This window comes from Ambystoma mexicanum, chromosome 10 (genome assembly GCF_040938575.1).
Source record: "Ambystoma mexicanum isolate Mex_15411 chromosome 10, UKY_AmexF1_1, whole genome shotgun sequence".
Taxonomy (NCBI): Eukaryota; Metazoa; Chordata; class Amphibia; order Caudata; family Ambystomatidae; genus Ambystoma; species Ambystoma mexicanum.
The window spans coordinates 1,452,127,770-1,452,150,806 of record NC_090932.1 but is presented as its reverse complement, the minus strand read 5'-3'; the positions used below and the strand labels follow the sequence as shown (position 1 = coordinate 1,452,150,806).

The following is a 23,037-nucleotide window of genomic DNA, read 5'->3' as shown; positions in this document are numbered from 1 at the left end:
TCTGCCATGGAATGCGTTACCATGAGTATTTTCTGAATTAAAGATTGTTAATCAGTGCATAGCACGTCATGCAAGGCATCCTTAACCATAGGCCCACTGGCTCTCTCTATATAACACAGCTATAACTGACTCCTAACACAAATCTTGCATCTTTCTCTCTCCATTCTATATTCTATGTTCTAAGATACAGTATATTTGATCTATTGAATTTACATTTCTCTCTACTAAGAGTTAGACCAGCATCCTGAAAATGTCTAAAACCTTAAACATTCTACTATCATGTTCACTTTGATCTTTCCCATAGACTAGAACATCATCCTGAAAGCAAAGTACACCCTGCATATTATGAAATAAGTTGTACATCACACATCACACATTATGAAAAGACAGTCAGCATTATTCTTGAAAGATAACATATCGGGAAACGTAAACAGGAAAATGGGAAACAGTTGAACAATTTATCACAGCTTGCGTGGTTTAGCGGTCATGTGTGACTTTGGTAATACCCTAGAGGAACGTCTCTGTGATAATTTTATGCTGGAATGCAAAGACAGCAAAGTAAGGGAAGCACTATGGTAAAGAGGAAATCCTTCATTAGATCAAGTACTGAGAATAGCAAAGGAAGTAGAACATACATACACATGTGTGAAAGAACTGGAAAAGAAGGAAGATACAGATGACAAGGTGAAGGTACCCAAATTGCCGGAAGTTTTGGCTATACTAAATAAAAACACAATAAAAAAGAGACAATTCAGTAAAAAGGATCAAGGGTATGAAAGGAAAAGAGGAGCCAAGTTCAAGCAAAAAAAGAGATGCTGATGATAGCAGAAGAAAATGCTATAGGTGTGGTAGCATATATCATATTGCCAGCAGTGAAAAATGTCTAACACTAAAGGAAATATGCAGAAGGTGCAATAGGAAAGGTCATTTGACAAACTATTGTAAAACAAAATCCAAGAACATAGATTCCATTGAAGAGCTATTTGGGGAAGTTGAGGAATGTACTTTTGTAATTGAAGATACTGAAGTCAATGCAGTAGAAGACTAAAATGCTGATCTTGAAAAACCTATGGCGGATATACAAGTTGGTGACTCAACAATTAAGATGGTTATTGACTCTGGTGCTTAATACACATTGTTGCCAAGAATCATTTTCGACAATCATTTCAAAGGGTGCACCACTCTGAAAGAAATTGATGTGAAGCCTGTTGCATATGGGGGTAAACTAATTGAACTAGTAGGTTGGTTTTGGTCGGCCATGAAGTTCAAATACAGGGCACCAAAAGAGAAGTTGTATGTCTCCAAGAAAGGAATGCATCCTTTGTTAAGCTGGTCTCATCAGAGAAGATTGCAAATTAAACTAGATCCCTGTGCAGAGGACATGGTGTATGCGGTAGATCAAAAAAGGCAGCCTGAACATTTTGAACATCATTCCGTGTTTTGAGATGAACTAGGGAGTTTGAAAAACTCTTGGCATGAAATTCACATGAAAAGTGATGCTGTTCCTGTTGTGCATAAGGTCAGACCGGTTCCGTTAGCAATTAAAAAGGAGGTAAAGGAGGAATTGGAAAAGATGGAAGCACAAGGTGTTATTGAGAGAGTAGAGTCTTCGGAATGGGTATCAGTGTTAGTCATTGTGCACAAACCCAATGGGAAACTCAGATTGTGTATTGACCTTAGATCGGTGAATACGTGTATAATTCCAGATAGACATCCTCTGCCAAATATAACAGAAATGCTAGGAACTGTGAGAAATGCCAAGATAATGAGTACTTTGTATCTCAAGTCAGCTTAATACCAGATCATGTTGCATCCCAGATCAAAAACGGTTACAGCCTTTATCACCACTGAAGGGTTGTTTAAGTGTGAAAGGATTCCTTTTGGTTTAATTTCCGCAGCATCTGTATTCCAGCGTGCGATGTACAACTTATTTCATAATATGCATATATAGCTTTGCTTTCAGGATGATGATCTAGTTTATGGGGAAGATCAAAGTGAACATGATAGTAGAATGTGTAAGGTTTTAGATGTTTTTCAGGATGCTGGTCCAACTCTTAGTAGAGAGAAATGTAAATTCAATAGATCGAATATACAGTATTTAGGACATGAAATTTCTGAGAAAGGCATAAAACCCAAGGAAGAATTGGTAAACGCCATTTTAAATTTCCTTTGTCCAGACACCAAAGATAAGGTAATATAATTTTTGGGCATGGCAGAATATTATGCGAAATTCATTCCGGATCTGGCTAGTAAGAGGAAGTTGGCAAAGAAGAATGCAAAATTTGTTTGGGATGATGAATGTGAAAATGAATTTAATAAGATAAAGAGGGATCTCAACTGTGCACCTATCTTGAGGTATTTCCATCACAACAAGAAGAGCATTCTTACCACTGATGCAAGCAATCATGGTGTGGGTGCTGTTTAATCTCAAATTGAAGGGGGAATTGAATACCCAATTGCTTTTGCTTCAAGGGTACTGAAAGCAGCACAATACAATTATTCAACTATTGAAAAGGAGTTGTTAGCAGTGAAATGGTCTATTGAGAAGTTCCTGTCATTCCTGTGGGGGATGAAATGTATTGTGAGAACTGATCACAAACCTCTCAGGGAAAGTTTAACCACCAAGCCTTTGGATAAAGTATCGGCAAGAATCAGGAAATGGGTGGCAAATTTGCAGGAATACAATTGGGATATGGAGTATTTCCCTGGAGCAAAAAATACATGTGCGGATTGTTTGTCAAGATAAACAAACTTTGTTGATAATTATGAAAATGATAATGATGGTGAGGATGTATTGAATGTTAACCAGGAAGTGCTGTCTGAGGATGAATGGACAGAGGCAATGGAGTTAGATGAAGTTCTTAGCAAATTAAAGAAGTGGAGTGAAAAGTAATGAGATCAGGAGGGGTGTTTTGCCTGAGGCTGTCAGACAGGCCTACGATGAATTTTATTTGAACAAAAATGTAGTCTTGAGGGGTGACAAGTTGTATCCACCCATGAGAGTAAGATGCAAGATATTAGAAATAGCACAGGAGGGACATCAAAGGATGCCAAAGACTAAACAACTGGTTAGGCAGTATTATTGGTGGCCTAGCATGGATTTGGAAGTGGAACGATGAATTAGGGAATGTTTTAACTGCGATGATTCAGCAGAAGGATACATTGCTAGACAGGAGCCCATGACAGTGATGTCTATACCAACCGTACCATAGGAAAGGGTAGGTTTAGACATTGTGAGAAACAGTGGTGTATTAAAATATTGTATGGTATTAATTGACATGTTCTCAAGATGGGTAGAAGTTAAATGGGTACAAAACATTTGCTCAAAAGATATTATTATGTTTTTGGATGATATCTTCAAAAGAGAAGGTTATCCCACCATCATCATAGCTGATAATGCTGTGCAATTGGTATCAGAGGAGATGCAAAACTATCTCAGAGACAATGGTGTAGAGCACAACACCAGCTCTATATATCACCCCAAACTAATGGGATAGTGGAAAGGTTCAATAAAGTCATTAAGAACAGCATTAGGGGTGCATTAGAGAATAAATCTTACTGGAAGAAGGCTGTTGAAGATAACATTGTAGCACACAGATTTATGCCGCATTCTACTACAGATTTTTCTCCGTTTGAGATGCTCAGAGGAAGAAAACTCAACACGAGAGTGTGCCCATCCTGGTTCGGCAGAGCCTGCAGAAAAGAGATTGACTTTAAGGAGGTTGAGAAGAAGATTAATTAATCAACAAAAAGTGTTTTGACACAAGGAAGGCGGTGAAAGTGTGTGATGTAAGACAAGGTGATTGGGTAAGAGTAAAACTACCCATTACCACTACAGGTGGTTGTGCAAAATGGGCAGTGGGCACACAGGTGGTGGAGACGTTCCATGGTGCTGTAAGAGTATCTGATGGAAGGGTATGGAACGTGAATAGAATGTGTAAATGTTGAAAGGGCAGTTCTGCAAATGCCAAAGTGGATAATGCCAAAGTGTATAGGAGTAATAAGAATGGTGCAAGTGACAAAGTGGACAATGGAAGTGAGCTGGGTAAAAGCACCAAACGTGTTTGTAAGAGACCATAATATTTGAAGGACTTTGTAAATTGAGTATTGTATATATGTATATGTAATTCAAGAGATTTGTATTGATAGTAGATTTGGTCAGGAATGTAGTCCTCGTAAGCAATGTTCTCAAGTTCCCCATGCTTTGTGCTCAATTTTGTGTTTCATGTTGTAGTATTTGTACCTATGTTTACATAAATTTAGTACACAGTTTATTGAATATTAAGTGTTTGGTGTAAATAAGGGAGGTGTGTAATATCTTCATATATGTAAAGTTCCAGGATAATGTTCCATTTACTTCTACCTTGTGCAGGAGTGGATGGAACATGGATCTTAGAACATAGAATACAGAGTGGAGAGAGAAAGATGCAAGTTTAGATTTGTGTTAGGAGTAAGTTATAGTTGTGTTATGTAGAGAGCCAGTGGGCCTATGGTTATACTCAAATAAACCATACTTTAAAATCCATTTCTGGTGTGGCCAATACTTTATAGTGTTTTTGGAATGTGTTACCATCCTTTCTTACAATGTGGAAAAGATCAGTCATCGACCTTTGACCATTTCTATTGTCGATTTCCTTCTCAAGGTCAGCTTAGGCCTACCGGTTTCAGTGGACTGTTCTAGTAAAGCCACTTTCTTCAGGGCCACTATTGCAGCACAAAGTGTGTGCTGCACTCAGTCAAATGCAGCTTTACTTCTCTTTACTTATGTACCCCACCTGTAGTGAAAGAGGAAAAAGGGGGGTAAGGGGTTGGGAGAAGACACACATATTTTCTTAGTTTATGTGTCTGTCTTTATACTCTTTCAAGAAGAGGAGTAGAGATTCTTACCCTTATCTTGTTGTCCAGGTGTTGTCGGTCCATATTGGACAGAGCGAGTATGGATTATTTCTTTATGGACGTCATAAGTTGGACGTTCCAGAAACCACCTAGAGAATTCAAAAGTTTTACCATGATTCTCTAGGAAATTGTGGGCACAAATGTGTGTGTTTATTTTCATTACAATGCTTTTTAGTGCTTGTTTATCTGAGTCACGTGCGACTCATAACACATATATAAAGTAAAATAAATTAAAATATATCAGGCAAAAGGAAGGAACAATGGCCTTCGTATCCTCAGGATAGCCAGAAGGTAATCCCTTTTGTTTTGCTCGGAGGCATCTTAATAAATCGCCTTTCCTGTTGATTTCAGGTTCCTCACTCTGTGTCTTCGGTGCGGTCTGCTGCAGAAACTGCTGACCGTTCCGAAGGTTCCTGTATGTTGTCGTTTGTACTGCACATGCGTCGGAAATTGAAGGTCGTTTGAAGCGACCCATCTATTTCCCACGCGCCATCTTAGAATGTCTAATTCATTATGAGAATTCGTAGTGATCTCCCATTCCCATGCGTGGACACCTCTATGTCACAATGTGTGTGTTTGGGTCCCGTCTCATTTTTATGGAAGGGGGTCAACAGTGATTCAAAATGCCACAATTACTATTGTTAATGGAAGTTCATTATTGGCGGAAGTGGTGTAAAGTGGTGTTTCATCGGTGTCTGCGGTGGACCTTGGCTCTCTGGTGTGGCTTCCTGAGGTGTGCCTCCCCACCCCGTGATTTCTGTGGTCATTTAGCTGTGTTTGGCTCCTTTTAAGCAGCTTGTCCTGAGCTGGGGAGGAGGAGCCGAGCAGTGAATCACCTCCACACCTCTTAAAACCACCCACTTCCGCGTCAGCGGAGCGGGAGTGGTGTTTCATCAGTGTTTGGCAGAGTTGGCTGAGATGGTGCCCTTGCCGGCGAGCAGCGGCTAGTCTCCCGTGAGGTAGGAGACTTGGCAGCTGAACACCTGGATCTGGATCCTACAAAGAAGGCCTGACAACCGAAGAACCTGCTGCCAGACGTAAGAACCAGACTTCAGGTGAGGCAAAGACTGAATTCCCTGTCCCCTTGTACTTTGCAGCATCCGCAATTAATGTCACTGGGGCCGAACATGGCCACAAGGTTAAAACAGTCCCGTCTCCCCTTTTTGCGTGATCAGGCCCGGGTGACATCTGATCGTACGGGTTGCAGGATGGGGGCAGAGTTAATGGATGTACCCTCTCGAGCGCCCCTTCGATCTTCATCTATGTCCTCCCCCTCTTTGATAATGGGGCAGACTGTGCCACTTAACGACTTGGCTGCTAAAGATCTCCTGAATATTGCGCCCAGGGACAATGCGGGAGAGTTCTCATTTGCTCAATCTTATCCACTCATAAACTAAGCAGGAATCTCTCCAAGAGGCGTGGTAAATAATGGAATGACCCCTCCTCTTTCCACCCTGGACTTGGAGCCCCGACACTCAGTGGGGGTCGGGTGCCGATCACCTGAAATCCCGATTGGATTGTCTAAGAATGGACGTGAAGAAGGTCTGCCATCGAATGCCCCTGTGCATAGAGACTCTAGCCAGAACGCCTTTTTGAGTCACTTGTTGGTAGACGACGAAAATGAGGTGAGCAGGTCTGGAAGTGAAACACATGAGGTGGAGTATTTGGGTCAGTTGGATGATGTTTTTCCCCCAATTCAAAAAGAAGTAAATTTAGACACTGAGAGCATAATACCCCACCGGGACGCAATGGCGGAGTTGATGGAGGCCAATCTGGGGAGGGCTTGTAATGGCATAGATCTAGCCCGATGGGAAATCCTCATTTACAGCCACAGGAGTCATGCGTGCCAGCAGGGGCTGAAGACGTGCAGGGAATAGGACCCCAAGTAATCATTAATGTCAACACCCCAAATAAAGGAAATATTCCATGGGAAGAAGCTGGAGATTGGACAACGGCTCCTAGTAAGGCTTCGAGAATAGAAGGAACCGGAAAATAGCCAAAACCCAGACCCTGCAATTCGAGATGGGGTACAAAATAATTGCGAAGAAGGCGCAACACCCATGGATTTTGCTGGAACAAGGAAGTCGATTAATGGCATAACTATGGATCCCCTAAAAAGAGACCTCAGCAACGCAACATTGGTAGATCAACTCATTCATGACATCTCAGCATTCACAGGTAAAATAAGAAGAGAAAGAGCCTCTCTTTTGTTAAAGGAAACATTGCGGCCCTGGACCTGGACTCTTATCCACCGTTTGATGGTTGTGAAGACCTAGCGTCAGGGGTGGACAATGTCCCTCCCAACCCCGAATGCATAAAGGACAGAACCTCACCAGGGATCATAGTAGTATTGAATGAAGATTCCCTGATACAGAAGGTGGTTGACAATTCAAAAAAGAAAGATCTGAGTATTTGGTGCATACACAGACCATAGTGTAGTGACAGCGGCTTTAACAATCACTCTGGCACCCTTCCTTAAATTATATGAACATATAAACAAAACCCTGACATAAGTCTATGTCATGAACACTAAAACAAAAGATCAAGTAAACAAACTGGAATCGTTTGTGAGAAGACTGGAGGATCGCATTGATAAAGGAAGCGGAGCTCTCCAGTTCCTAGCAAAATAGATTAAGTGAATTGGCCCGAAGGGACTCTAATGATTAGTCCACTCTTATGGAGGCTGTAATGGAGGATTGTAAATGGATGCAGGCTCTCCATAAAAAAGGTGTGTCCCGGGAGGAATATCATCTGTGCCTACGTGATCCAAATAAAACAGACAAGATTATGGTTGAAGTGGGAGCAAGGAAAACCAACCCCACCTCGTCTCTGGAAGGGCTAGATCAAAGAGCCAAGTGGCAGGCGGCCCCCTGAGACTAGTAGTACCTAATAGTACTAATATTGAGAACCACTCACATTCTCGACCGGCAGATTGCAAAGAGCTAAAAAAAACGGTTCCATCCGAGGGGTGTGGGAAAACGCACTACTCAATTTTTGTGGGATCTGAAAAAATTGATACAATCCTAGAGGAAGGAAGAGTTTGCCTAAAGGCTGAGAAACAGGGGAAAAAAATCTCTAAATGAAAGAGAAAGCGGAAAGCAAATATTTCGAGGGCTTTCCTATGGAACATCAAAACTCCCCTTAGGGATGAAGAGCACCAGTGTGCAAAAAGACAGAGAAGAGAAATGGTGATTGCGACTCCACAAGTTGATCTTGCTACCTTTGACGAACCAGAGGTAATCATACTTGGGAAGGAAGAACTCAAATCCTCGTCTGTTGAATCAGATCGATGCCTCAGTGATATTATTGAAATCATAGAAAGAAATAAGGATGACGAGGAGTGGAACATTCTCAGTTCATCAGACTGGGTAGAAATGGATCGACAAATGAGAGGTAGATCACATGAGAAAATCCCGATCAAATATACATTTGAGAGATCTATAAAACATAAGCCTTCTAATAAGAAAAGAGGAAAAGAATTGGAAGTGGAGCCTAGAGATAGAAATTGCCCCACTGACCACTCAAAAAATCCAAAGCAAACTCACTTAAAGAGAGAGGCTACAGATGAACGGAGGACAAATCACGAGAAGCCTAATAGAGCGACGACAAGTGATAACCCTACATTGGCCCTTCCTAAAAAGCCCATGGGAAAAGGAGAGTTGGAGGAGCAAAGACCAAAAGAGAAGTCGAGGTCTAATCAAAAGCAACCTGAAGCAAAAAAAGTATATGAGGAAAGAGATAGCAACGCTTTTCAAGGAAAGGAGACTTTCGAGTTCAAATGGAAAAAATAGTAAAAGATTCAAAGTCCTTCCTACTAAATCGACAGTGATGGCTATCTTTATGCAAATTCCATTTCTCCGATTTGTCACCACTGAGGACATTTCCATTTTGCAATTTGTGAGGGAAACGAGACTAGACCTGGTAATTCTACATCTAAAATCGAAACTGATCAAGGATGCAGTGATGGAAATGTCAGACAAATTGGTGTCAGTGGACTATGAAATGACTAATTACAATCACAGGAAAAGAAACAAAAGTCCCCTGGGGATCAAGGAAAGAAGATCAAAGAAGCAAAGGTTTGGATTTCTTAAGCAAAAGAAAGTAGCAGTGATCCCTGGAGCAGATGGGAAAATTGCGCCCACTAATAAAGGGGGTGAAATTAACCCGGAGGGATGCCGGAAGCATACATCTAAAGCGAAAGCAAGCTACAGAGATTCCTTCATAAGTGGGCGGTACAATAATAGAGTAGGAAAGGACCAGGCCAAAATTTGTCAAATGAAGAAGTTGAAATTTACTGTTGATAATTCAAAAAGTCAGAGGAAACCAGCAGGGCCCTTTAACTAAGGGACTTTGAGGATGGACGGCTCGTCGGGGCTGTTTATGGCTCGATCTATGAAAAAAACTCAATAGATCGAAAAGAACGCAAATCCGGGACCTTTTCTGTGTGCCTCATGGAACACCAGAGGCTTTAAGCACTTGTACACATGGGAGGACAATTGTTTGAGCCAATCTCTTGCCATCTCTGTGTGGGTGGAGCAGGAGCTCCCCCCCAACCACTGCAGGAGCAGTGTGAGGTAAGGCAATATTGCCCGAGTCCCCTGCCGAATTCTTGCATTGTTCATACTCCTCGATGCAGGAAAGCAGAGCACGTCCTGTGCTTCCCATAATTGATCATCAGGCATCCTGCCTCTCTCCTTGAAATCCTCGCTCCCACCGTGAAGGATTTCGTATTTTTACTGCAAAATCGGCCATTGAAGACCATGAGAACGACACCATCACAAGATGGCCGCCCGCATCCTGCACTGCTTTTCTCTGCAGTAGTAGCTCCAGCCTGACCCACGCCTGATTGGCTGTTGACTGGCATATCTTAGCCAATCCCGAACCGGCAGGCGAAGCCAGCCCTTCTCCAACAAGGCCCCCGACATAAAGGCTCTTTCCTGTCCAGGCCTGCTCAGCCATCAGCCAGGACCCCTGCCCATTTGCTGTGGGACACTTTCCATCCTCTCTTAAGGTACGCTCAATCCGCATATACAGCTGAATACTTATATTCACGCCCTTATTCTATCTCTGAGACTCACCGTCAGTGTATAGCCCCACTACTGCGAAAAAACTGTGTTCAGGTCACGTAGCCGCCTATACTGCTGACCACCCGCATATAATGTACTAAACTGTTCATTTGTACTAATCCACTCCCATTGGAGCCATCACCTGCTCCGCACTTCTTCGTATTGCCAGATGCCTGTGGCTTCCTATCGTCTTTACTATTAATAGATGCTCCCCTGCAATAGTCTACCAATACTGATCGTCACTGCATTGACTGCGGCATGTATCTCGTACCGTGTGCCCACAGGTTGCTAACCCTGATTACTGCTCCCAGCAATAGCTGACCCCACGCGATTGTAGCATCTAGGATATATACAGTCTACTATTCAATTGTTGTCCTTGCTGCACTATGCAGTATGATGTTCACCTTTGACTGATGCATTTAGCCCATTGCTGTTAACTTATATATTGCCTACTATTCACAGTCGTTTCTAACCTAGTTGACTCCTAGTCCTCATGCTGTACACCATTCAAGCGCTTCATTCAGCATACATGGTGCTGGGTGTAATTGTTACTTTTAATGCCATAGCCTTAGGATGCTTACCTCTGATTGAAGTTTCTAGCCTAGGTGGTACCCCACTTGACCATTGCTGTTATCCCATATGTTGCTCACCAGCCATAGCAGCTGCTAACCCATATGCTGCTTATAAGTCACATTTGCACCTAGCCTTCAGCCGGCTTCACAGGACTGTAGCATTCAGTACATCCATTGTCTATTACCCCATTGCTACTTAACACACTACTGTGGCACCTAGCCCATATGCAAGTGTCTATTCCGCATTACATCTAGTACCAGCATGTTCCCTTCAGTGACTAACCAGACTATCCATACGATAGTCCTTACACTGAGCACCAGATTCTACACCATGACATTCATCACTCTCACTAGCAGGGTACTGCCCACTTTGACCTCCACTACCTTGTTTAACTCGACCACTACATCACCCACAGTTACAATAGACTCCATAAACTACCTCCCATGCAAGCCCTGCCCAACAATGGACAGGAACCTACGCCTTAGCGAGACTAGCCAAAATATGAGCCCCCCCCCCCATTAGGTCTCTCCCTACCTCCCCAGGAACAAGGACTCTAAGTACGCCCTCAGCTCTCTATCTTGGCTTTAGGCCCATAAAAAGCACAGCTAAGCACAGTAAACCAAAGCCTCTACAAACCCCCCAACTGACTACACTAATTACTACGAGCCCACAGATAAAAGGAGCCCTAATAAACTCCAGATCACTGGTAGCACACTCTACAGAAATAGCTGATTTGATCCAGAAAGATGACTTGGACCTCCTTGCTATCACCGAGACGTGGCTATACCCTGCTGCAGGCCCTATGCTCATGCTAGCAGTCCCTGATGGCTACTCCATCCTGAGACATGATAGACTAAAATCTAGAGGAGGAGGTATCGCTATTATTTACAAATGTTGCCTAGCTATGAGGCTAGCTACCCCTATCGACATTCACTCCTGTGAACTATCAGTCAAAGTCCCTTTGATGAATACCCAAACCTTGAATATCCACTTGATATACCGCCCACCAAGCCCGCCTGGAACTTTCGTGGATGATATTAACACCATCCTAACCAACAACCTTAAAAGCTCATCGCAAGTACTTCTACTCAGAGACTTGACCATGGGCTTCAATGACCAATCGGACCAGCTTGCCACAACCATAGCTAACACCCTATCAGAACTTGAATTCACCCAAAGAAGTACTACCGCTACCCACAACAAAGGTAGAATACTTGATTGGGTGGCAGACCACAATTGCCAAGCTAATATCTTGTCCATTTCACCTCTAGCTTGGACGGACCACCACCGTGTGTCCTTTATGCTATCCACCAATAGCCCTCCCGCCCTTAGAGCGCCACCTACATTAACTAGAAATAAAAAGAGTATTACTGTGGATAGGCTTATCCCGGCACTACTTCCCACTCTCAACTCACTCCCTGACAATACTGATCCTGAGAGATTGGTTGAAGAACATAATAAAACAATGACCACCTCCTTGGACCAGGTCGCCCCCGCCAAACTAAGACCAAGCATGCAGAAAACCCACCTGAATAAATGGTTTACACCTTTTCTAAAAACCTTAGGCAACAAAAAAGAAATTGCGAGGCTACATGGAAAAAACATTCGTCAGAAGCCAATAAACTCAAACTCACCAGATTGTCCTCCCTTTATAAAAAAGAAATGTTTAGCGAAAAGAATATCCTTTGACACACGCATATCCCATGCCAAATCTAACATAAAGGAACTTTTCACCACTCTCAAAGAAATAGAGACCCTGATAGCATTACCCGATATGTGCACGAAAGATAAATGGTGCGAAGATATCCAACACGCCCTAGCCACTAACATAGCCACTTTACAAAATAAAATCTCTTGTAAAAGAACTGCCCTAAATGACCCTTCTGCATCTAAAATAACTGGTCACGCTAACACTGATGAATCTACCCGATTCAACTTCACCAAAGTTTCCATCCCTGAAGTGGAAAGAATTATTTTGTCCCTTAAACCCTCTAACTGTCTGGGCAACCTATGCCCTACTCAGTTTATCAAGGATGCTGCCCGAGACCTATCTCCTTTCATTACCAAACTCAATGCGTCCTTTTCTACTGGTATCATCCCCACTAACCTGAAACAATCTTGGGTACTCCCACTCTTAAAATACCCACCCTCGACCCATCCACACTGACCAACTACAGACCTATCACTACTGTGCCTTTCCTTCTAAAAATCCTGGATAAGGTAGCGTATACACAAATACAAAAGCACGTGGAACTACACCATTTGCTAGGAGCCAAACAATCAGGTTTCCGTCCTCAGTACGGTACGGAAACTGCCCTTATCGATCTTAAGATCCAAATCAATGAGCTCAAAGATATTGGCAAATCAGCATTACTCCTCCTCCTGCTTTTGATTTAGTCGACTGTACTATTCTCTGCAGCCATCTAAACACAGCAGCACACTTCTCTGCTGACGCTGTCACCTGGATCAGATCCTTCTTAAATGGCAGAACAATGAGGGTCTTCTCGCCACTAGCAGCTGCAGACCCCATACCCATCACCTGCGGTGTGCCCCAGGGATCATGTGTCTCGCCTACACTCTATAATATTTTCACTAAGCCCCTTTTCGATGATCTGGATCATCTTGGTATCACCTACACTAACTATGCAGATGATACTCGGATCCGCCTCCCGCTTTCAGGGGATTATGAGAAGAGTTTTGGCCTTGGTGAATAGAGTGTATATCATCATCCAGGCATGGATGGCCACACATGGTCTATGCCTGAATGATGATAAAACTGAACTCCTCATCTTGGGCCCCTGTCCAACCTAAAAAAAACTAGGATCCAACTACTCCTCATTTATAATCGATGGCAACATCATTAAAGTAAAACGCGAGGTAAAAATACTTGGTTTTTACCTTGACTCAAAACTCTTATTCACTAAACAAGTCAACTCCCTAGCATCCTCCCCGGCCTACACGTGCAAACTTATACGAACCGACAAGCCATTCATCTCTGATAGCCGCTGCATCACCCTGGCCAGAGCCCACATCCTGTCGCGCCTGGACTACTGTAATGCCCTTTACCTAGGATCGACTAAAGCAACCATCAAAAGAATCCAAACTTTACAAAATAATGCCCTTAGAGCAGCCTTAGGCAACTCCAGAAGAGATCACATCTCAGAGATCTGTCGACAGAACAACTGGCTCCCAAACTACAACAAAAAGTCCTCCTAAAAACTCTGTCGCTTACCCACAAATTTCTCAACAATGCCGCACCTACTTACTTGGCGGAGAGATTCCACAAACAGACCTCCATGAGACCAACGAGACTAGCCAACTGAGATCGGCTCTCCATACCATGCTTCAAACGATCCACAATTGGAGGCAACAGCTTCCCGGTGAAAGTGGCTAAATTATGGAATTCTCTGCCCCCCAGTCTGAGAATAGACCAATCTTACCACAAGTTTAGATCCAACACCATCATATGGCTGACATCTAATATCCAGTAATAATAACCCATGCTCAGGATACAGCTAGATCTGATCGGCTACCGCTAAGGTACCCACTATATGATATGATACCTTCACTTCTCTGCTTGTATCCTTGTACTGATCTCCGCTCACCTGATCTTACTATGTATATAATGATCTCCTAAAATTGCCTGCATATTCTTTTCCTGTATACCATGTCTGTAAATAGGCACCCTCTGTATATACACCTTTGTAATTATTACTTGTACGTAAACTGTATAAATTTCTGTGTAACTAAGCTTTGCATATACTTGTAACTGTTGCGCCCTGTTACCCTAAGGTATGATGCGCATTATAAATAATAAAACAAACAAATATGAGCTTATTTGCCTAGAAGAGACCTGGCTCAGGATAAAACCTATTTGTGAAGGATATGAAGTATATATGAACCCGGCGAGGAAAGGAGAGAGGGGCCGTCCAAGTGCTGGCCTCCTAACCTTAGTCAAAATAAACAGCGATCTACAAGTAGTAGCCTACTACATGCTTAATCCCTTCTTACAAGTTGTAAAAATAAAAAGACATATGGAGGAACGGACAATGGACTTACTCTTACTAAACACTTATTGGAGTGAAAAAAACGGCCCTACTGAGAAATATAGCAAGGACATTACGGAAGAAATTGATAAATCCATGTTGGAGGAAAAAGAGCAACTGATAATTTTATGTGGCGATTTGAACATGAAATTATTAGAGAAAGACGGAGAGGAAAAAAGGATGGAGTTCTTAAAAGGCAGCAAAAAGCGCTGGAAGAAAGAAATGGACATTAGAGATATGAGAATGTTAAATGGCTCGACAAAGGGTGACCTACATGGAGCCACCACCTAGTCAAATGGCTCTAGTAGTGCCTGTCTGGATTATTGCTTTGTGGCGGCTAATACAATGCGATGGATTAAACCATGCGTAGTGAAGAAGCAACCAGTGAGTGATCACTCACTGCTAGAAATGGAAATGGAATGGGAAAGTTGGACTTGGGGCGGAGAATTACACCCATGGAAGTAGGTTGGGGAAGAAATAAACTAAGAATAAAACCCCAGAACCTCCCTAAATTAGCGGTCACATATGATACCTACGTTTTGGAGAATCCAAAGTCAGTAGACTATACTTGGCTACTGAAAGAATTTGAAATTCAAGCCGGGCAAGAGCTGAAACCCAGAGTGCTAAGGAAACATGCCTACTCTAAAGAACTTGTTAAGAGAAGGAAACAGTGTAGAAGGGATCTCCTGTGACTAAATAAATCGATGAATATAGATCAGATGGAATGTATAAGGAAATCTAAACAATCCTATAAGAACTGGGTCCGATCATCAAGCGCGTAACAACTACAAGCGGATGCCGAAAAAATGCTAGCCGCCGTCTGGGCAAAAAACTCTAGAAGTCTGTGGGAAATTATTAACAATGGCGATGACTTCCAAACTGCTGTTACCACAAACCAAGCTTCTGAGGATCGTTGGGTGAATCATTATAAGACCCTGTTTAAAAAGACCAACAACTGCAGGGATGCAAAGGACCCAGAAGTGCCTATATCTAAAGGATGGGCTCTGAGCTTTGATCAAGACGATATGTCAACAATAATTTAAAAACTCAGCTCATCTAGAACCGCTGGCCCCGATGAAGTCACAAACTTTATGCTTAAGCACAATAATGAGGAGTGGACGGAAATAATATATCTTCTCTTTAAGCAGGTAAGGGAAACTAGATCTATCCCTTTATCCTGGAAAGAAGCTATGATTGTGCCTATATATAAGAAAGGTGATCGTGGGGAGCCGGGAAATTGTATGGCAATTGCTCTATTAAATTCAATAGGGAAGACCTTCGCATCGCTCCTCTTAAGAGATCTTAAAGCCTGGGCAAAGGAAGCCGACATCCTGGACAAGCACCAAATGGCTTTTGTAAGCGGTGTAGGTACATCGTTAAATTTGTTCATGTGGAACCTTTTAAAACAGAAAGCCCTTGAGACCAAAGGAAGTATTTACCTCGGGTTTATCGACCTCGAAAAAGCTTTTGATGGGATTAGCCAGGAGTTATTATGGCAGAAACTTGAGAAGTGGAACTGCCCTAAAGACCTATTAGAAGCAATACAAGCCTTATACACAAACACCATGATCCAAGGGCAAATAACAAGAGATGGATCTATCACTAGGACGATCCCTGCGTTTATGGGAGTTAAGCAGGGGTGTGCACTTGCACCGTTTCTGTTTGCCCTCTATCTAGCAGACCTGTTTGAATTTCAAATGAATGTTAGAGCCTTCCCTCCTGGGATCGGGACAGCTGCCATATCATGGATTATCTATGCGGACTATCTGGTCTTTATTGACCAGATCGCTATAGGCCTCCAGAGACGAATCAGAGTTTAAAAACTTACTTGGATTCCAACAGCATGAAAATGAATTTTAAAAAATCAATGGTCCTGGTGATGAAATCAGCACGTGGAGTTCCAGGAAGGAAGGAGACTTTCAAATGGAAAATCAGAGTATGGCAGTGGTCGATTCAATTCTCTTTCTTGGAGTATTGATCAATGAAAACATCAATGAGTCGGGCCACTACGAATTAATCAAGGAGAAACTTTTAAAGTTAACAAATCAAGGGAGGGCTGTACACCGACGATATGGAACCTTTTCCATTATCCCCATAATCACCTTTTATAAGCAGAAGGTCCAAGCAGTCATAACCTAGGCGGCAGAGTCTTTCCCGAATCTCTCTTGGAAGACCTGGGAAGTCTGTGAAGCCTTCTTTTGGAAAAAAAATCTGAAATTGCCAACTTGTTTGCCAGCATACTTAATCAGATATGAATTAAGGCTCCAATCAATGATTTCACTAGTCATGTGGAAAACTATTTCCTTGTTTCGGAAATGTATCTTAGATCCTGCCACTGCCCCTTTTGAGATCTTGGGAGAATCAGGAATGCAACCGGACAGAAATCTCAGGAAATGGAAATCTGAGTGTGAAAACTATCTGAAGCTAAATAACATCGAGCTTGAGACGTTAAAATCTAATCCGGATAAGGCGAAGAAAAGAATTGAAGAGTGAGAATTAACTGTGTTAATATCAAATGGGAACTAAAGTCGCTGAATGTATTACCATCTTACTTTCAAAAATGTCCTTCGCCATATTTCAGAGATCTGCTTCTACGTTATGGGTTGAACATTCTGCCGTCTAAAGAGATCCAGCTACAAAGAAAACCGATAACGCGAGGATAACGCTAGCTGTAGATACTGTAAAGATCTAGACTCTGTGGAAACCATCTATCATATGCTGCTTATTTGTCCTGCGCTCTGGGCAATAAGGGAAAGGACTATAGGTGACTATTTGCAATCTTGCGATCAAAGTATGGCTACTTTATTCTAGTAGTTGGGAAAGTATAGCCTTTCCCAACTACTGGAATGTTGGGAAAGGCTAATGACGGTAGACAAAATTGGTCGCACTATTGATGCCCTGAAATTTGTGACATTGGTACTTAATGACTTAAACCCGGTCCATTGTCGGATGTAGGAAGTATCAGGAATCATTCGGGGTGTGAAGGGTACAGCTAATATTACCTTTCCAGGTTTTTGATTTGGACATTTGTGAATAAGATAATGACTGTAAAAGTATAGTCTAAAAAGGTTTTAATGTGAATAACCAATAAAACAAAAAACTAAAATTCTTCTTCCATAGGGTATTGATGCAAAGCATTCCAAAAGTTAAAAAATGCAACAAATTCAAAAGATTTGTTTAAAGTATTATTTCTGATCTCCTCATCACAGCGTCTATTGGTACAATGAGGGTGTAGTGTACCCAGACTGCCATGTATTTGTAGGTCTATGCGAGGTAGCTATTTTCTACAGAGCTAAATCATAGTGTAGCAAATGTTTGCCAGCTTGTGGGTTTGTTGAGACCTTTTGTGTCTATTTTCAAACAGGAGATGTATAGTTGCTTCCTTCTGTAAAGCAAATTCTGAATATTGCCTTCCCTTCTAGGGACTCTTTTTAAATAATGGTCTATGTAGTTAGTCGGGCTAGGTTTTTTAGGGGGAAGTGTTCCACCATCGGTGCAGTTAGTTTCTTGGTTTGGATACATGAACGGTGTTCTGCTAGTCTTGTTTTTATGGGGCATGTTGTCATACCCACATATCGCATTCGGCAAGGGCAGGTAATGAGATAGATAACATTGTTAATATTACAGTCTGTAAAATCTTTCTGAGTCCAGGGGTACTGCCAGCCAATATCACTAGTTAAAGATCTTGCTGTGTTAATGCAAGCACTGCATCCACCACATGGGGAATGTCCTGTTGGATCCAGTTGGTTCCAAGTATTTGGCTTTAATTCCCTTTGCTCTTTATACCTGTGGATTAGTGCATCGCGTAGGTTTCCCATCCTTTGTATGGCAAATCTTGGTTTTGCTAAGTTTGTTCCACCTACATTGAGAATCGGCCACAATTTCAAAACCTCTTTTCTGATTGTATTCATCATTGGTGAAAAGCTCGGTACTGCTGTAATCCAGTAACCTCCGTCTTTTGTGAAGTCTTATGTCTATACATGAGCACATATACAAATTGGTAATTTTTTTGTATTTTTTTATACCTGCTAAACAAAGAAAGCAAATAAATAAAAATATTTCATTTGTGAAAGCAGACGACACATGATCTTGGCTTCTACTGACATATGTCTTTTAAGCGTAATTGATTGATTGCTTAATCTGACCCAAGAAGATTAGAGACAGGGCAAATTTCTTATTTATTTTCTTCCAGATACACTAGAAAACTTTATTTAAAAAAAATAACAGTAATCAATGCAGCACAATGAACACCAAAAGTAAATAAACAACCAAGTTTTCAAATGGATCCAGATTAACCAAGTCAGACGGACTCTTTATTGGTCTTAATAGAAACAGTGCTCATGGGAATTTTAACCTGATTCTTACACTTTCTACAATTGTTTCATGAGGCATTCACCAATATTTTGGTTAGTATTGGTTTCGTTTTAAATGCAAGATACTGAACAATATATTTTTCACCTACTTTGAGTTGCAAGGTGACCAAATCAGTTGTCGGTCAAAACATAAGTACATAACATGAATCAGAAGCTTTTACAAAATGCTGTACATATTCAGATTTTTTGCCTCAAAGGCTTCCTCCCTTTGCAATCACTAAATAATGTATTGAAACAAAACTTATATATGAACAGTTTATTTACTCTAAACAACAACACAGACAAAAACGCCATATAAACACAAAAAGCAAGTGATGCAGAAGCAAGATGCCACCTGACTTTGGATCTCTGGGGCTCTTAAGCAATACAACCTAATTTGTGGAACGTCAAAAAAACGTAAGGGGGAAGAAGAGGAGGGGGGTAGATTGTTTTTCTTTTCATACATCCCGCTACAAGCTAATAAAGTTCTAAACATTGTAAAGCATGCCTGCATCAGATGGAAAAGTAAACTATAGTTATTAGTGAATTTATAGAAGTATAAAAGTTTATAATTTTACAGCAGTTGAAATACCGACATCAATATTAAAATAAAATCAAGTTTTACATCATAACAATTAAAAATACAAAAGACTGAAGGAAGAGACCCTGTATGAAAAACTGGGGTCATTTCAGAAAATTTAGAACTGTATACAAGTGGCGAATATGGAAAATGGCACACATATCATCACCCTCCACTAAGTGAATATTAATTGTACATAGCATCATTAGATTTTGCAAAAGGTTTGTAAACAAGTTCTTGCCAAAGCAATCCCTTCCTTGTTTAGTTTTTTTTGTAAGATGCCACAATGGTGCTTATGATGGGGCACATTTCCTTGCTTGGGCTTGAACCCTCTTTTCATATTCCACTCTGTTTTGGCAGTAAATTGTGTAAGTCTTTGCTTGCGCTGGATCTTGAATATTTGGTTCATTTAGAAGTTCTTGTATACCTAACCAGATCTGTTTAATTGTGATTGCTGGCCTCCAGTCCTTATCTTCCTCTAATATGGACAGACACACAGTTCCTGAAGGATACACATTTGGGTGGAATAAAGGTGGTTCAAATTTACATTTTGGGGGTGAAGAGGGATAATCATCCTAAAAAGTATTCGAAGTTTAAATAAACTGCCTTCCCATGGGGTCCCTTTCTTGCCTGGAATAGCACACTCCTAGTTTATCAAGTTCATTGTGCCATCTGGATTTTTCGTGGGAACTGCAACAAATCCAGACAGGTGATCTTTTCTCCAGGCTTTTCTCTCCTGTGCAAGTCTGCTCACGGCTATGCCAGACATATTCAAACTACCATTAAAAAACGGTGCATTTTGAAGTTTCCCTCCTGAAAGAAACGCTGTACCTGACCTGGACTCGACAGGGCAAGTTCCTTATACTATCCCCTCACCCTAGATAAGCAGACCACCAGCATTTTCTAGGGGTAGTAATACACAAGGGTTTAGTTTAGCTCGGTTGAAGGGCAAGTTAGGTAGGGGTTGCACCTTCCCATTTTACCCTGGCCAGCGGTCTCCTATATAGCAATTGCACCTCCCACCTAATCCCCGGGCCCAGCCCCAACCTCCTCAATACTGCATGTAGCCATTCCCATTACACCGAGTCAAACTCTTTAATTGCGTGAAGGGAGGCCACATTGTACTCATCCTCCGCCCCCCTCGTTTTATCTTTTATGTGATGTAGTCTGCACAGGTTGCATGATGCACTTCTTCCTGGGACATACCCTGTCTGGTCAGTTTATACCAGTATCGTTATCACCCCCTGCAGTGTATTCACTAGGAGCGCCACCAGGACCTTGCAGTCCTGATTGATCATGCAAAGCGCTCTTTAAGAGCTGCAATCCAACTGCGGCTTACCAGGTTTTAGGATTGGCACAATAGTTCACTCCCGGAGAGACTAGTAGCTCCCCTGTTTCAAACGCGTCCTCTCACTAGCATACTCTGTGTAAAATTCTGCCGGCAGGCCGTTGGCTCCTGGATTTTTGCCAGTAGGCAGCAATGTTATAGTTTCTCTCAGTTCTTCCTCCGTAAGTGGTGTGTTTAGGATCTGTAAGGAACTCGTGGTGGCAACAGTAAAGACGGACACAAGTGATCACAGTTCAAGGGTGTTTATTGATCTTTAGACTGGGTGAGATAAACACCTAATCTAAACCTAAATCTAAGATAGGAGCAAGCTACGACCATCAAATAATAATGAGGCAGCCCTAGTGGCGTCTTGTCAAATAAAAAGGGCCTATACTAAAAAAAACTATTGCCAATCCTTACCACTAAGTTACAAAAAGAGTGTGGGATAATGTTCACCAGAATAGAAAGAAGTGTTCACAAAATGATAAGTCAGGATGGTATGGCTGGGTTTCCCTTAGCCACGTTTTTAGCACGTGACAAGGTGGAACAGCACAAGGTTCACAATTCCAGTTCAACGATACCAGAATCTTCAGGGGCCAAGTCTCTTTTCTACAAAGTCTCTTGTCTTAGAAGTCCTGATGGGTCAAAACAACAAATGAACAAAAGTTCCTTCAGTAATCTTGCACCTTGGGCGATTGTTCTTCCCCCCCCCTTGGATCTCCCTCTGCTGGGTTCAGATCCTCCTTGCAACTTGGGCCTCCCTCTGTCGGGTTCACTACTGCCTTTGAAATGCAGCTTGCAATATTCAAGAGTCTTAATGTCTTTTTAAACAACTTCCTACTGCAGACAACCCTCAGCCGGGTTCACTTGTTGCACAATGTTCACAGGTGTATTACTCTTCACCCCAACTCACAGACATCCCTTAGCCGTAGTCACGTTTGCCAAATACACAGTTCACTCTGCTTTAACAAAATGCGGGATTCTTTCTCATCATCTTTCCCCTTGGCATCCCTCCGTCGGGTTCATATAGCCATCTTTAACACAGTTCATGATTTGCTTATCTCATCTGAAAGCCGGGTTCCCCTTTCCTAGCTTCCTTTCGGCATCCCTCTGTCAGGTTCACACTTGCCTTATTTAACAATAGGTTTCCTTCAGAAAGCGGGCTTTCCATTCCCCTAGCTTTCTCTTGGCACTGGGTCAGAGACTTTCGAGTGTACAAGGGATTTGGAGTGACCCTTGTAGGACCACTCAAACACCTCACACCGCCCTTTCCTAGGGCCTTCTGGTACTTACAGTTTCAATACACGAGGGCCAGCGTAAGTGCTTCGACTGAGCACTCCTACTTCGCCTGACTACTCTGCAGCCGGCCCTTCTCTGGGCTTTCTCAAAAGTTCAAACACACAAGTTCTTTGTTCTCAAGTTCTTGCGCTCATCTAATGTTGCCACTTGCAACTGTGGGCTCAAACACAGTTCAGTTTCCTATCAGCTTCCTCCGACTCGCTGACTGTCTTGGGTCTGCTTGACTTGGCTTGCTGCTGGAGTCGAGGACGGTACCACCGTAGCCTGCATGCCTCCCTGCCTGTGTTATCAATGCAGAAGACCACTGTGCACCGTTGACATCTGTTGCTCAGCTATGTCAGCTATGTTTCCTGGTCTTGTAATTCCCTTTCCAGAGGCTTTGCATGTCTGAGTTGAAATGGGCAAGGGCAATTCCCCGGTCTTCCCTCCTGGTCTCGCCGTCTTCTTCCTCCGTTTGAACTGCCGGTTCGGTGTAGCTGTTTCCTCATGTGCTCGGCCTTGCTCATAGTGTGCTCTCATGCTCTGCCTTTTATCCCTGTGGGGAAGGTAAAGGGCTGTCAGGTGTGCGTGGTTATTCTCAATTACCTTACTCTGCCTGACCCGTGTGTTGGAACATGTCAGGTAAACGGCTCAGGTACTAGTCCATTGTCTTTTACGGCGTAGGAAAGTGTTTGTGTCGCAAAGGGGGCGGGGTGTCGAGCTTCTAAGTATCCTACAGGGTAGGATGGGGAAAAGGTGTTACAAGGAAGACCCCTCATCCAGGTGATCCTCCCCCACTGGTCCATCCCCAGGAACTGGATCCAATAGCGATGGCCATGTCCTGGCCACCTGGATGACAGATCCCCGAAGACCAGTAAGTAAGACACCTTTGGGTTTCTCACAGGACTCTGCTTGGTCC

The 23,037-nt window shown here is 42.4% G+C and overlaps 1 protein-coding gene and 1 pseudogene across 3 annotated transcripts in view; one reads left to right on the top strand and one right to left on the bottom strand.

Moving 5' to 3' along the window:
* Positions 1 to 23,037, top strand: part of ACAD10 (acyl-CoA dehydrogenase family member 10) — a 2,051,508-nt gene that overhangs the window by 1,086,784 nt on the left and 941,687 nt on the right. The window lies entirely within an intron of this gene.
* LOC138493337 (SUMO-conjugating enzyme UBC9 pseudogene) lies at positions 19,807 to 20,295 on the bottom strand (annotated as a pseudogene).